Raw genomic sequence first — 13,124 nt, 5'->3', positions numbered from 1 at the left:
GTTTCCATTCTCCCCTTCCTTCTTCCTGTTCAAATCTATAGCAATTCAGCATCTCATTTCACTCCTTGTTTGAATTCCTCTGCCTTTTTCTCCAGTTTTTGCCCAGATTGCGGAGGCGTTCTACTGTCTTCCTTAATCTCGCCCTTGAACAATCCAGGCTTGTGTTACAGAAGGGAAAGAAATACAATAAAACCAGAGAAATGGCATTAAAAAACAAAGGGCGAAATACTCCAGTCGACGCATTTCTTCGTCTTCTTTCACAGCCTGCTGCTGGCAAGAGAGAGCAAATAAGCCAAGCATTTTAATTAACCAAACGTCCGGACTCAAGGCTCCGGAATGGCATTTAAAACCAGATGCTCAAATTTTAAAGATCAATCTAGAAATCTGATGCAGGTTTTGCAAAAATTAGTCCCATTCACACATTACATTGCCGCGAACCTAGGTTCGCTGCAGGCTTTGCAGTCCTCCGATAGACCTATGCTGCCAGTGGAAATTTCGAATGCATTCACCTGTGTGGTGTCCATGTTTTTGCACTCCATATCCACCATATCAACACATTACATAATGGAAGGAAAATGGATTGTTTGGATGGCTACGTATATGGTGGTTCTGAGTGACACCACAACAAAGAATGGGAAGCTGTGTCCACCCTGACATAATGTTGGTCTACAACGTCTATCATCTCCAGTCAGTGAATCCAATTTCTAAAGATGGCCGGAGCTACTGTTAAACAACCTCTGCTATAGTTGTAGGTTTTTCAGGCTATATGACCATGTTCTAGAAGCATTCTCTCCTGACATTTCACCCACATCTATGGCAGGCATCCTCAGAGTTGGAGCCCCCTGTGGCGCAGTGGGTTAAACCCCTGTGCTGGCAGGACTGAAGACCGACAGGTCACAGATTTAAATCCGGGGAAAGGTGGATGAGCACCTTCTATCAGCTCCAGCTCCTCATGCAGGGACATGAGAGAAGCCTCCCACAAAATGGCAAAACATCAAAACATCCTGGTGTTCCCTGGGCAACGTCCTTGCAGACGGCCAATTCTCTCACACCAGAAGCGACTTGCAGTTTCTCAAGTCGCTCCTGACACGACAAAAAAAAAAATCCTCAGAGTTTGTGAGGTCAGAATCTCTAAGGATGCTTGCCATAGATGCAGGCGAAACATCAGGAGAGAATGCTTCTAGAACATGGGCATATAGCCCGAAAAACCTACAACAACCCAGTGATTCCGGCCACAGAAACCTTCGACAATACAACCTCTACTATTCCACAGATGTTTTGCCTTCTGTGTTAATCTCTAGCTGAGAAGAAAGCTATATAACTTAAGTCAGTGGTTCTGAACCTTCCTAACACTGTGACCCATTAATACCATTCCTCCTGTGAAGTAGCATTTTTGTTGCTACTTCACAACTGTACTTTTGCTACTATTATGAATCGTCATGTAAATATCTGATATGCAGGATACATCTTCAGTCACTGGAGCAAACTTGGCACAAATATCTGATATGCCTAAATTTGAATAATGATGTGGTTGGGTTTTTTTTTTTCATTTGGGAGTTGTAGTTGCTGGGATTTATAGTTCACCTACAATCAAAGAGCATTTGGAACTCCATCAACAATGGAATTGAACCAAACTTGGCACACAGAACTCCTATGACCAACAGAAAATAGTGGAAGGGTTTGGTGGGCTTTAGTGGGTGAACTCCAAACCTTGAGCTTTGGAGTTGTAGTTCACCTACATCCAGAGAGTACTGTGGACTCAAACAATGATAGATCTGGACCAAACTAAATATGCCCAAATGTGAACACTGGCGGAGTTTGGGGAAAATAGACCTTGGCATTTGGGAACTGTAGTTGCTGGGATTTATAGTTCACCTACAATCAAAAGCATTCTGAACCCCACAAATGATCGAATCGGGCCAAACTTAATACACAGAATCCTCAGGACTAACAGAAAATACTCTTTTTCCAATGGTCTTTGGCGACTACTATGACACCCCCTCGTGACACCCCTCCCCCGACCCCCAGGTTGAGAAATGCTGACTTAAGCTCATACTTGTGTCAGTTGCACTTAGATCAGACTAAGGATACCTCTACACGGCCATGTAATGCAGTTTGAAACTACATTATTTGGAAAGTGTACACTCATAGAATGCAGTTAATCACATTGAGCTGCCCCATATGAGTCTCCTTCAGGAGAGACAAAGCAAGGTATAAAAAATAATTATAATGATGATGATGATGATGATGATGATGATGATGATGATGATAATTTAAAGATCAGACTCTGGCACAAGCCAGTCAAAGTGGTCCCAGTGGTGATCGGCACTGACCTTGGCCTGCACTTAAAAACAATCGGCAGTGACAAAATTACTGCCTGTTAGCTGCACTCTACTCAGATCTGCACTCATAAGATTGTTGTAGGTTCTTCGGTCTGTATCGCCATGTTCTAGAAGCATTCTCTCCTGACATTTTTCCTGAATCTATGGCAGCCGTCTTCAGAGGTTGTCAGGTCAGGAGAGAATGCTTCTAGAACATGGCCAATACAGCCTGAAAAACTGAGTGATACCAGCCATGAAAGCCTTTGACAATACACTGCACGCATTATTCGCCGATCCATCACACAGTCTGAGACACTTGGGAAGTGTCCGATGTGTGATCAAATATAAAAACCAGTATAGTGATCTTGTTTACTGTGTACTAATCTTGCTGTGTATCAAATAATAATAATAATAATAATAATAATAATAATAATATCCCAAATGTTGACTCTGCAAGGAAGCAGATGAAACAATAGATCATATCTATTGTTTCATCTGGAATGTGTCCAGAGGAGGGCGACTAAAATGATCAAGGGTCTGGAGAGCAAGCCCTATGAGGAGCGGCTTAAGGAGCTGGGCATGTTTAGCCTGAAGAAGAGAAGGCTGAGAGTAGACATGATAGCCATGTATAAATATGTGAGATGAAGCCACAGGGAGGAGGGAGCAAGCTTGTTTTCTGCTTCCCTGGAGACTAGGACGCGGAACAATGGCTTCAAACTACAAGAGAGGAGATTCCATCTGAACATGAGGAAGAACTTCCTGACTGTGAGAGCCGTTCAGCAGTGGAACTCTCCGCCCCGGAGTGTGGTGGAGGCTGCTTCTTTGGAAGCTTTTAAACAGAGGCTGGGTGGCCATCTGTCAGGGGTGATTTGAATGCAATATTCCTGCTTCTTGGCAGGGGGTTGGACTGGATGGCCCATGAGGTCTCTTCCAACTCTATGATTCTATGATTCTATGATTCTATATCCTCAGCTGCTGCAAGAAGATCGCACAGGCAGACTACAAGCAGAGGCATAACATCATTGCTCAGATGATCCATTGGCACTTGTGCCACAAATACCATCTGCCTGCGACAAAAACTGGTGGGATCACAATCCTGAAAAGGTTACGGAAAATGAACTCTGGGACTTCCAAATCCAGACTGACAGAGTTTTGGAGCACAAGTCTCCTGACCTCATGTTCGTGTTAAAAAACAAAAGTATGGATTGTCAATGTTGCAATCCCAGGTGACAGCAGGATTGAAGAGAAACAAATGGAAAAGCTGACACGATATGAGGATTTAAATGATCGAACTGCAGTCAAGGTGGTCCCAGTGGTGATTGGCACACGGGGTGCAGTGCCTAAAGACCTTGGCCTGCACTTAAACACAATCGGCGCTGACAAAATTACCAGCTGCCAGCTGCAGAAGGCCACCTTACTGGGATCTGCACGCATTATTAGCCGATACATCACACAGTCCTAGACACTTGAGAAGTGTCCAACGCGTGATCCAATACAACGGCCAGCAGAGTGATCTGGTTTGCTGTGAACTCATCTTGTTGTGTTTCAAATAATATAATAATATACTCACAATACAATACAGTTTCAAACTGCCTTATATGGTAGTGTAAGTAGGACAATAAGGAGATGTAATTCCTAATTGTGTGTTATGTATGAATAGTGTTAGCATGGAAGAGAAATCTAGAGTAGCATTCTGAGTGTGGGAAAGTTACTTTTTTTTGGACTGCAGTTCACAGAATCCCCCAAATGGCCTGGAAATTCTAGGAGGTACAGTCCAAAACAAGCAGTGTTTCCAAGCTGATGGTAACACTCAATGGCAGTGGCGACGGGTAGCAGATCTATTTCAACCCCGGTTTCTGAACCTTCCAGACAGATTTCTCAATCTGAGAAGGCCATCTGTTTGGAGTCGGCAATATTTCTCCACAACCGAGGAAGGCACAGCTTGCGACGCATCATTATAACACTCCTTTCACGGCGCTGATGAGGAGCACTCTATCTATCAGAAAGCTTACACAATGGGATTAGGCAGCTTCACAATGGAGCGGTTTGCCAAAAGCTGTTGTGTCGTGATTATTAGCCACACTGACTTAAGCCTTCCCTGACCTGATGCCCTCCCAGATGTGCTAGACATCAACATCAACTAACAACACCCACATCTGGAGGGATTGTCAGAAACATGGCAAAGGCAGCAGGGACTTCCATGTACCAAAGCACAGCCTCCCTAAAATCCAAATGCACTGTATACCAGTGGTTCTCAACCTTCCCAATGCCGCGACCCCTTAATACAGTTTGTTATGTTGTGTTGACCCACAACCATAAAATTATTTCTGTTGCTACTGCATAACTGTAATATTGCTACTGTTATGAATTGTCATGTAAATACCTTATACATAGGATGTATTTTCATTCACTCGACCAAATTTGGCACAAATACCCAATACATCCAAATTTGGATACTGGTTGGGGGGATTGATTTTGTCATTTGGGAGTTGTAGTTGCTGGGATTTATAGTTCACCTACAATCAAAGAGCTTTCCAAGCTCCACCGATGATAGAATTGAATCAAACTTGGCACACAAAACTCCCATGACTAACAGAAAATACTGGAAGGATTTGCTGGACATTGACCTTGAGTTTGGGAGCTGTAGTTCACTTACATCCAGAGAGCACCATGAACTCAAACAATGATGGATCTGCACCAAACTTGGCACAAATACTCCATATGCCCAATTGTGAACATAGGTGGATTTTGGGGGAAATAGACCTTGAGATGTGGGAGTTGTAGTTGCTGGGATTTATAGTTCACCTACAATCAAAGAGCATTCTGAACTCCATCAGAGATGGAATTGAACCAAACTTGGCACACAGAACTCCAATGACAGAAAATATTGGACCAAACTTGGCATGAATATTCAATATGTCCAAATGCGAACACTGGTGGAGTTTGGGGAAAATAGACCTTGAGATTTGGGAGTTGGAGTTGCTAGGATTTATCGTTTACCTACAATCAAAGAGCATTCTGAACCCCACCAATGATAGAATTGGGTCAAACTTCGCACACAGAACCCACATAATCAACTGAAAATAGTATGTTTGCTTATGGTCTTTGGTGACCCCTCTGATACGCCATCACGACTCCCCCCCCCCAGGGGTCCTAACCCCCAGGTTGAGAAATGCTGCAGTATACTAATGGAAAGGAGAATTAATGGGGAAAAAGTGTGAACTTTCTTCCATTCTTGCTCTGTTTGTGAGCTTCCAAGAAGCCTTCGGCTGGCTGGTTTGGAAGGAGGATACCAGGCAAGATTTGCTCTGCTTCTCCGAGGCTTTCTTTACAATTGCTTTCTCTCTCTCCATTTCTCTCTGGATTGACAGATTTTCAGTTTCCCAAAGGAGCTTAATCCCCAGATATTGTAATTGCCGTCACAATTATTAACTTAATTAACAGCTTGTAGGCATACAACCACAACAGATTATCACCGTTTATTTTTGTTGTATGCTTACAAGCCGTGTCCGATTTAGACGACCCAAAGGCAAATCGATTCTATGGTTTCCTTGGCAGGTTGTGTTTGCTTTTGTTTCCCTCTGAGGCTGAGAGAGTGTGACTTGCTCAAGGTCAGCCGGTGGGTTTCGTATTGGCTAAGTAGAGATTTGAACGATGCTTTCCAGAATCCTAAGACCCTTCTATACTGCTATATAATCCATATTATCAAAGCAGATAATCCACATTATATGCTTTGAACTAGATTATATGAGTCTACATTGTCATATAATCCAGTTCAAAGCAGATAATCTTGATTTTATATGGCAGTGTATAAGGGACCTTAGGACCCTTCCAGACAGGCCCTATATCGCAGGATATGATCCCAGGGTTTCTGCTTTAAACTGGATTATATGAGTCCACACTGGCAGATAATCTGGGATAAACAGAAAACCTGGGATATAGCGTCTGTCTGGAAGGGCCCTTAGTCTAATGCTGAACACCACTATACAACATTACCTCTCTTTATCATTTCTATCCAAGCTTTCCCCATAAAACCAGGATGCAAGGTTGTTTACATTTATTCCAGCACATATATGATATCGGTTCTGGTTGTGTAACTTCAAATCATTTTCCACTTAAGGCCAAATTATAAAGGGTTTCCTTCACAATGTTTACTTCGAAAAGGTTAGTCATGGCCTTCTTCTGAGGCTGAGAGAGTGTGACTTGTGCAAGGCTGCCACCCAATGCCTTTCCACATCCCAGCAGGAAGCTCCCCATCATGCCAGCTCTGCTATTGACACAATACATATATCCTGTTTCCCTGAAAGTATTTCCTTTTTGCTCCAAAATATGTTTTAGGGCTTATGTATAGCTGTCTGGACGCTATTTAAATTAACTTTTTCAATAGTGAACAGTAACTAGGGCTTATTTTTGAAGTAGGACTTATATTTCGAGCAAAAAATCATACCGGGGGGTCTTATTATCAGGAAAACAGGTTATCTGCATCTATTACTGTTTGTTGGGTTGCTGTGAGTTTTCTAGGCTGTATTGGCCATGTTCCAGTAGCATTCTCTCCTGACGTTTCGCCTGCATCTATGGCAGGCATCCTCAGAGGTTGTGAGGTATGTTGGAAACTAGGAAAATGGGGTTTATATATCTGTGGATATATATTATTATATATTATAAATAACTGTCTGTATTTAAACGTACATACAAATCCAAGTAAGCATGCAGAGAAGACGACACCCAATATTCTGCCTTGGTTAGACCACACCTGGAATATTGTGTCCAATTCTGGGCACCACAATTGAAGGGAGATATTGACAAGCTAAAATGTGTCCAGAGAAGGGTGACTAAAATGATCAAGGGTCTGGAGAACAGGCCCTATGAGGAGCGGCTTAAGGAGCTGGGCATGTTTAGCCTGCAGAAGAGAAGGCTGAGTGGAGACATGATGAGGGCCAGGTATAGATACATGAGGGGAAATCATAGGGAGGAGGGAGCATCTATTACTGTTTGTTGGGTTGCTGTGAGTTTTCCGGGCTGTATTGGCCATGTTCCAGTAGCATTCTCTCCTGACGTTTCACCTGCATCTATGGCAGGCACCCTCAGAGGTCGGAGCCCCCGGTGGCGCAGTGGGTTAAACCCCTGTGCCATCAGGACTGAAGACCGACAGGTTGCAGGTCCGAATCCGGGGAGAGGTAGATGAGCTCCCTCTAGCTCCAGCTCCTCATGCGGGGACATGAGAGAAGCCTCCCACAGGGATGATAAAAACATCAAATCATCCGGGCGTCCCCTGGGCAACATCCTTGAAGACAGCCAATTCTCTCACACCAGAAACGACTTGCAGTTTCTCAAGTCGCTCCTGACACGACAAATAAAAATCCTCAGAGGTTATGAGGTCTGTTGGAAACTAGGAAAATGGGGTTTATATATTTGTGGATATATATTATTATATATTATAAATAACTGTTTGTATTTAAAGGTACATACAAATCCAAATAAGCATGCAGAGAGAGGACATCTAATATTCTGCCATGGTTAGACCACAATTGAAGAGTGATATTGACAAGCTGGAATGTGTCCAGAGGAGGGTGACTAAAATGATCAAGGGTCTGGAGAACAAGCCCTATGAGGAGCGGCTTAAAGAGCTGGGCATGTTTAGCCTGCAGAAGAGAAGGCTGAGAGGCGACATGATGAGGGCCAGGTATAAATACGTGAGGGGAAATCATAGGGAGGAGGGAGCAAACTTGTTTTCTGCTGCCTTGAAGACTAGGACACGGAACAATGGCTTCAAACTACAAGAAATTAGATTCCATCTGAACGTTAGGAAGAACTTCCTGACTGAAAGAGCTGTTCAGCAGTGGAACTCTCTGCCCCAGAGTGTGGTGGAGGCACCTTCTTTGGAGGCTTTTAAACAGAGGCTGGATGGCCATCTGTCAGGGGATCTTTGAATGCAATATTCCTGCTTCTTGGCAGAATGGGGTTGGACTGGATGGCCCATGAGGTTTCTTCCAACTCTAGCATAAATATATAGATCTAAAGCTACATTTCAATCTCCTTTTTTGTTCTTCCTCCCACCTGCTTTCAGTTGTACTTTGCTTCTCCCTGGAAGCCCACAGAGTAAGCAGGGGAGAGCATTAGAGCTTTGCCCTCGCTTTCCCATCCCACACACCTGCTGGAAAGTGCGTAAGCCATCCCAAAAATACAGGCTATTTGGAGAATGTGGGGGTGGGAGACAACCACCGCAAGGCTTGGAACCAGAGAAGTAAAAATGTATTTTTCTTGCTTTTATTTTTAACCCCTTCCTCCCGCAGAGATTATAAACAATTACTGGTTTGTTGTGAGTTTTACAAGCTGTATGGCCATGTTCCAGAAGCATTCTCTTCTGACATTTGGTCTGCATCTATGGCAGGCATCCTCTGAGTTCGTGAGGTCTGCTGGAAACTAGGAAAATTGGGTTCATATATTTGTGGAAATGTCCAGGGTGGGAGAAAGAACTCTTGTCCGTTGGAGGTAGGTGTCATAACACTAAATAAAGAACAACACTCAAAAGCAGGGGAATTCCAGACAAGAAACAATCAGGGCCAGCTAATCACCTCCCAACAAAGATTTCCCCTAGGCAGTAAGAAGCCAGACCTTGAAACTGCTAGGTCATTAAATGCTAATCAAGGTGCCCAATTGAAACATTCACACGTTACTCAAGATGCCCAAATATGAACACAGATAGTGTTTGGGGAAAATAGACCTTGACATTTGGGAGTTGTAGTTGCTGGGATTTATAGTTCACCTACAATCAGAGTATTATGTACTCCACCAACGATAGAACTGAACCAAACTTGGTACACAGAACTCCCGTGACTAACAGAAAATACTAGAAGGGTCTGGCACAAATCCTTAATATGCCAAAATGTGAACACTGGTGGAAATTGGGCAAAATAGACCTTGACATTTGGGAGTTGTAGTTGCTGGGATTTATAGTTCACCTACAATCAAAGAGCATTATGTACTCCATCAATGATGGAATTGAACCAAACTTGGTACACAGAACTCCCGTGACTAACAGAAAATACTAGAAGGGGTTGACCTTGTGTTTTGGAGTTGTAGTTCACCTACACCCAGAGAGCACTGTGGACTCAAACAATTATGGATCTGGACCAAACTTGGCACAAATACTCAATATGCCCAAATGCGAACCCTGGTGGAGTTTGGGGGGAAATAGACCTTGACATTTGGGAGTTGTAGTTTCTGATGGTCTTGGTGACCCCTCTGACACCCCCTCACAACCCCCCCCCCGGGGTCTTGACCCCTAGGTTGGGAAACACTGACCTAATATAATAGCTGGTCCAAAAAGCATCTCTTTGAGAAACTAAGACTGAGGATGCCAAAGGCAGGATCTTTCTATCCAGTGGTGTGGATTACAACTCCCATCCTCCGCAGATAGCGGTCCAACAGGGCACCATTTTAGCAAAATGCTGATTTCAGACAAAGCATGGATGCTGAATTCGAAACACGGCATAAAGTGTGTGGGGAGGGATTGTGGGCATGGTATAGCAGAGGTTTTGCAGAAAGTATATTAAGTTGACACCCCTGGGGAGGCTCTTAAAGGGACCTTCTGAGGAAAGATCCCGACAAAAGCTTAACCAACTGGGATTACAATCCTCATCCTCCCCAAACAGTGGTCCATAGAATCATAGAATCATTGAGTTGGAGGAGACCTTGTGGGCCATCCAGTCCAACCCCCTGCCAAGAAACATGAAAATCACATTCAAAGCACCCCTGACAGATGGCCATCCAGCCTCTGTTTAAAAGCCTCCAAAGAAGGAGCCTCTACCATACTCCAGGACAGAGAGTTCCACTGCTGAACAGCTCTCACAGTCAGGAAGTTCTTCCTCATGTTCGGGTGGAATCTCCTTTTCTATAGTTTGAAGCCATTGTTTCACATCCTAGTCTCCCCAGCAGCAAAAACAAGCTTGCTCCCTCCTCCCTATGACTTCCCCTTCATATTTATCCATGGCCATAATCATGTTTCCTCTCAGCCTTCTCTTCGGCAGGCTAAACATGCCCAGCTCTTTAAGCCGCTCCTCATAGGGATTGTTCTCCAGACTCTTGATCGTTTTAGTCGCCCTCCTCTGGACTCATTCCAGCTTGTCAACATCTCCCTTCAGTTGTGGCACCTAACTGAATCAGCAGAAGGCTGTTTTGAGGCAAACAATGGATGGGGAACTCTAACCATGGTGTACATGGGGGGGGGGGGGGTTGGGGGTTGGTATTGGGTACAGAACAGGTTGATGTTATGATTCTATGTTTTGGAGGAAGGGGATGCCAGCAGCAGATGGCACCACCTGGGGATCCCAACTAGTTCTTCTTCTGTTGTTGTTATTATTATTATTATTATTATTATTATTATTATTATTGAGATGGGATACCAGCTGGTTCTTCATGTATTATTATTATCATCATCATCATCATTCAGATGGGATTCCAACTGGTTCTCCTTTTATTATTATTACTAATAACAATATTCAGATGGGATCCCAGCTAGTTCTTCTTCTATTATTATTATTATTATTATTGAGATGGGATCCCAGCTGGTTCTTCTATTATTTTTTATTATTGTTGCTGAGATGGGATCCCAACCGGTTCTTCTTCTACTACTACTTCTATTATTATTATTATTATTATTATTATTATTATTCAGATGGGATCCCAGTTGGTTTTTCTATTATTATTATTATTATTATTATTATGCTGACACAAAAACACAGTATGTCACAGCAAAAGAGATATATATGCTGGATTTCGTATCACAAAATCACAAGTCGAACACTTCCCAAGCATCTAGGACTGTTCTTCTTCTTCTTCTTCTATTATTATTATTATTATTATTATTATTATTCAGATGGCACCACCTGGGGATCCCAACTAGTTCTTCTATTATTATTATTATTATTATTATTATTATTATTACTACTATTGAGATGGGATCCCAGCTGGTTCTTCTTCTATTATTATTATTATTATTATTATTATTCAGATGGGATCCCAACTGGTTCTTCTTCTATTATTATTATTATTATTATTATTATTATTATTATTATTATTCTGACACAAAAACACAGTATGTCACAGCAAAAGAGATATATATGCTGGATTTCATATCACAAAATCACAAGTCGAACACTTCCCAAGCGTCTAGGACTGTTCTTCTTCTTCTTCGTCTTCTATTATTATTATTATTATTATTATTATTATTCAGATGGCACCACCTGGGGATCCCAACTGATTCTTCTTCTTCTATTATTATTATTATTATTATTATTATTATTATTATTATTCAGATGGGATCCCAGCTGGTTCTATTATTATTATTATTATTATTATTATTATTATTAATATCCGGATGGGATCCCCGTTGGTTTTTCTATTATTACTATTAATATTACTATTACTATTACTATTATTATTATTATTCAGATGGGATCTCAACTGTTTCTTCTATTATTATTATTATTATTATTATTCGGATGGGATCCCCACTGGTTCTTCTTCTTCTATTATTATTATTATTATTATTATTATTATTATTATTATTATTATTATTGAGATGGGATCCTAGCCTGTTCTCAAAGGGTCTTTTGGGCAAAGTCCATAAAGAGAGGCACTTACCGCTCACTCACTGCCAGCGTCCCCTCGGTGACCATTTGCTCGCTGCCCTCCAGACCGATGCAGACCACATCCTTTGGGGAAAGGTGCCCATCTCTCTGTCTCCTCCTGCGATGCCCACTTTAGTGGGAAGAGGGATGAGTGGGAGGGGAAAGTTCCTCTGTGTCCCCAGATGGCAGCCAGGAAGACCTCCTCAAGTGGTCTCTCTCCCACTTCTCAGTGGTGCCAGGGGTGCATTGAGAGGGATGCTTTTGCCCCTCTTCTCCTCCCAGGAGTTGAGAGAAGAGAACAGTCCTCAGTTGCCCTGGTCAATGCCAGATGCTTGCTTTCAGCTGGAGCTGGTACCCATAGCAAGGAGGGGCAAGGAGCAAAGCACAGCCCCTGTCAGATCTGCTGCTGCTTCTGGCTCAGTGTTTGCCTTCCTCCTCTTCCATCCAGTGCTCTCTCCTCTGAGCATCTCTCTCTGCCTGCTGCCAAGATGCGGTGGCATGAGGAAAGTCCCCCCTCCTCTCTTTCCCGGCTGCCTGCCTTCTTTCCCACCCCCAGATTTAGATCTGAAGAGGAGGAGGAAGAGGAGGAAGAAGAAGGAGAGGGTTGGGTTGCAAACTGGGGGCAGCTTCCCTCTCCAAGGCAGATTTCTTTGTTGGGAGGAAAGACAGAGTGATGGAAAGGCAAGAGAGAGGAGACCCTGGCAAAGCACACAAACACAAACACAGAGAAAGCAAGAACAATTGTTGGTTCCCTATGGAGAGGGAGTTTCTTTGCTTTGCAGAAGGAAATAAACAGGAGCCAAAGTGCTGGCAGAGTTGACGTCTTGCATTTTGAGGACCATTCCCCAAAAATATTTCTCAATCCATTGTGCCGGTCTGCACTCTTTAATGAATGAGAGTGGATGGAGCTGGGATTCCTCCTTCTCCACAACACACACAAACAAAGATGTAAATCAGTGATTCTCAACCTTCCTAATGCCGTGAACCCTTAATACAGTTCCTCATGTTGTGGTGACCCCCCAACCAGGGGCAGCTCAACCCATTACGCAAAGTAAGCATTTGCAGTATAGTTGATTTTGCCCAGGGGCACTCTTGAGGTGCTCTTGGGGGAAAATAGATCTTGACATATGCGAGTTGTAATTACAGGGATGTATAGTTCAAAGCCATGGTA

At 43.0% G+C, this 13,124-nt stretch overlaps 1 protein-coding gene across 1 annotated transcript in view; it reads right to left on the bottom strand.

Annotated features, from left to right (window-relative positions):
* Positions 1 to 12,489, bottom strand: part of TMEM91 (transmembrane protein 91) — a 36,589-nt gene extending 24,100 nt beyond the window's left edge. The window contains exon 1 of the mRNA XM_060783570.2: positions 11,967 to 12,489. The gene's annotated coding sequence lies outside the window, so the exon portion shown is untranslated. The remainder of the gene's footprint in view (positions 1 to 11,966) is intronic.
* Positions 12,490 to 13,124: the final 635 nt, after the last annotated feature.

Source organism: Anolis sagrei, chromosome X (genome assembly GCF_037176765.1).
Source record: "Anolis sagrei isolate rAnoSag1 chromosome X, rAnoSag1.mat, whole genome shotgun sequence".
Taxonomy (NCBI): Eukaryota; Metazoa; Chordata; class Lepidosauria; order Squamata; family Dactyloidae; genus Anolis; species Anolis sagrei.
The sequence above is the reverse complement of the archived record's forward strand: the minus strand, read 5'-3'. Positions and strand labels throughout refer to the sequence as shown.